The sequence below is a fragment of the Myotis brandtii genome, unplaced genomic scaffold (genome assembly GCF_000412655.1).
Source record: "Myotis brandtii unplaced genomic scaffold, ASM41265v1 scaffold125, whole genome shotgun sequence".
NCBI classification, from domain to species: domain Eukaryota; kingdom Metazoa; phylum Chordata; class Mammalia; order Chiroptera; family Vespertilionidae; genus Myotis; species Myotis brandtii.
This window is the reverse complement of record NW_005354385.1, coordinates 13,616,932-13,620,325: the sequence shown is the minus strand read 5'-3', so window position 1 is coordinate 13,620,325 and position 3,394 is coordinate 13,616,932. Positions and strand designations below refer to the sequence as shown.

Below are 3,394 nucleotides of genomic sequence, written 5' to 3'. Positions count from 1 at the left end.
AATGTAACAGATAGACAACTCACCATAGTATAAGTAACACATTCAAATTTAGTAATTTATTTTCCAGGTGGAAACCAGGCTTCTTGGAAGACTTCAAACTCTGCCAAATGGTCTGATTTTACCATAGAGGTAGGCACTAAAGAACTAAATTTACTTCTGTATAATCTTTGTTAACTACATTTTACATGCAAATGTCTATACAACCATGTTAATGAAGTTATAGAGACAGAAAGAAAGTTGGCATTCCCATTGTTCTGTTTTATTCAAAAGCAACTTTTCAACGGACTAGCTGCATCATTTTAAACCACTTTTTATTTAGTCACAAGAAAAAAAGAAGCCTAACAATGCATTCAAATTCAATCACAAGTCAAGAAAAATGATACCTTACTTTTGAATAAAATTTAGGTGTGACAGTTCTTCTCCCATACCTCATGAGCTTCAGAACATAGGAGACTTCTATTGGAATCAGACAAAAAAGTTCTGTTGATAATAAGTATTTAGAAAAGTACATTCTTCAGACACAGAGTTGGTTATTCAGAGGAAGGAATTTTTGTCCTCCCAAGAAGGGACTCAAATTTTTCTGTATTTCTAATGAGACTGGATGCTTAATTGACAGTTATCCAAAATCTTTTTTCCCCAAGAAATATAAATATATGTATTTAAATTCAATATGGATGAATTTTCTATCAAAAAGATGGTATTCAAGCTTCAAAACCTATATTGGCAATAAGAGTGTACGGTATCCTTTCAACTAGAATGTTCATAATCCAAAACTCATCTTGGATTATAAGTGTCCCTAGGGTTTAAGAAAAAGAACGTTTTTAATCTAAAGTCACACTTGATATGTAATAAAATTGAAAGTAATAACACCAGAAGTGTAGGTGATAAATGGAGAAAAAGGCAGAAAAAAATGGTGGCAACTCTGCCTTTCTCGTAATGTTACAGCCACAATTAATACAATTGTATCCCCAAACAAACAGAAAAATAAAGCAAAATAAGCCTTATTCACCCTTACACATTGAAGAGAATCAGGATCCTGACCCAAATTTCAAACTCTGTAAAACCCCCAACACCAATGTCTCGGAAACCTGCCACATCCCATAAATAGGCAGGTCTTCAACCTTGGAAATAGGACTATTAAGAATTCACAGATTATCTGAAACATTTGCTAATCACCCCACCCCTGTGCTAGAGGGAGAGGAAGACTCAAAGCATTAGGGAGAGCCTGCTGAGAACACGCCAGCCCGGCCCTTTTAGGGGTTTAGGTTGTCAACCTAATCCCAGCCACAACTATTGTATGACTGTATCAGGGAAATGGTGTACTTGTGTGTGAGGTGGGGGTGTGGGGGACCAGCATGTTAAGAAATTTAACAAAGTCAGATGATTTTTTTTTCTTTAAACATTGGAGAGTGTTGTGTTTATACATGCTGGGCAACAGAAACCATAAATCTTGCTGGATTTCTGCAAACTGCTGCGTGCAGCATGCAAGCAGCATTCCTGAAAATGGGAGGAAGAGACAGACAGAAATCCAGACAGAGACAGGCAGCACCCCCAGGATGTGAAGCTGTTCCCACTGCAAGCTGGAGTGCAAGGAGAGGGTGACATCCGGAACAAAATGTCCTTCGCGGGGATGCCAAAGCTCTCCCTTCGTGGTCTCTGTGTGTAGAAAGGATGCTCAGTGGCAAGGTCTTCATGTCCCTCTTTTCTGGAATCAAAAGACAAGAAGGGCTTTTTAGTTATTCCGAAACTTCTTCCTGTAGAGTCCATTGTTGTGTTCCAGGAAACAAAACTCAGCAAGACAACAAAGACTTGATCTGCTGGAGGGAAGGCAATAAAGAGCAAGTCCTCTCCAGAGGGTAATTAGCCCTTAGTCATTCATCCTGGAAGTCCCAGCTACAGTTCAGGTTAATGTTCAGGTAGCTTCTTTCTATTTCCTTAAGACAATTTTTTAAAACATTTTTCCCCCCAGAACGTTATACTATTAATTGCCAATTTGCATATGTGTGCAGCTGCTGTTTTGGCTCTGAACTCAATTCGATAAGCTTGCTGGAGGTATCGCAGAGCACTTGGCAGCTTTCCTATTTGAAAAGAAAGCCGCTCCCCACAACAGAACAGCTGATCGTCTATCAGCGATAGACCCTGATGGCGTGAATTACAATTACACTACTTTTCACACTAAATCTGGGTGATAGCTACTTGGAAAGAAGTTTCATCATTTTTTACCACAAACTGGAAAAAGAATTACATGGTCATGCTGTGCTTTTAAAGGCAGTTTGGTTCACTTTTGTCTACTTAACACCTAATTCCAAGAAGTCCATAGGCATCCAGAGATCTGAATGGCGCATAATGAATTCACTGTTTAGGTGGAAGATTTAAAAAATCTACCTCAAATTACATTTATTTACAAGGCGGCCAGGAAGTGTTAAAGTTGTTAGACGCTTCATTTATTAAATAATTTGTGGGTATTTTCAGTTGTCATATCTAGAGTCATGGGGTTTGCTTTTTTTTTCTTCTTTCTTTCCTTTTTAATTAGCAATCCAAAACAATGCAACTGCGATTTCACAATTCGTCACATCATCTTGGGCTCTTCGGTTCAGCTGTGAATGTGAGGTAGTTCGGGTTGTTACGTTGGTGTGTTGACAAATGACGTGGGTCGCATGGTGCCGTGAGGACCCAGCAGCCCAGGCAGGTCCTACCTTCGTGCATTGCTCAGGAGAGCGAGGGGCCTTGCAAGGATGCATTTGGGGAGCTGAGCACCACCCAGGAGGACACAGCGACTGGGGCAGGGGACACTCGTAATGACTGGATTTGTTATCACCACTTAATTCACTTCCTGATTACTGTGCAGGTCCTGCTTGGGGAACTCAGCACCTCTTCACCCAAGTGCTTCTTGTCAGAGCCCTCACCCCTCTCTCACTTTCTGGGACGTCAGAAAGGACCGTCTTTCCTCCTTTTGCAAGAACTCTCTGCCCCCGCCCCCTCCCCAATCATCAGACAATGGAAGAGGCCCCTAGACAGCCCCCTTGTTCCTCTCAGTCTTCCCTCCCATCTTGACATTTAGACGCATTTGTAAACAGAAAGACAAACAAACGAACCAGAGTTAAACCCACCTCGAGCAGCAGAAGTGGGACAGCTCACCCCTCCTCCTGACGTAGAGAACCTAAGAGGAAGATGGACTTTGTTTTCCTTTTTTAGTCGCTGGCTTTCTTAGCTTTCTCACTCCCACAGACCATCCATCCGAGGACTACCCATTGATTGATCGCCCGTAGAGCTGCATTTGGTGTAAAGGGGAAAAAAAAAATCACAGCTTTATTGGCTCCCAGGAGACAAAACAAACAGAACAAGATATTCATATTAATGCAAACAATGCAACAAATGAGGGGAAGAATCGCCC

At 41.2% G+C, this 3,394-nt stretch overlaps 1 long non-coding RNA gene across 1 annotated transcript in view; it reads right to left on the bottom strand.

Moving 5' to 3' along the window:
* Positions 1–254: 254 nt before the first annotated feature.
* Positions 255–3,394, bottom strand: part of LOC102251358 — a 3,528-nt gene continuing 388 nt past the window's right edge. The window contains exons 2-3 of the long non-coding RNA XR_313187.2: positions 3,111–3,271; positions 255–1,705 (exon numbers count right to left, since the gene is read on the bottom strand). This is a non-coding gene — a long non-coding RNA (uncharacterized LOC102251358). The remainder of the gene's footprint in view (positions 1,706–3,110; positions 3,272–3,394) is intronic.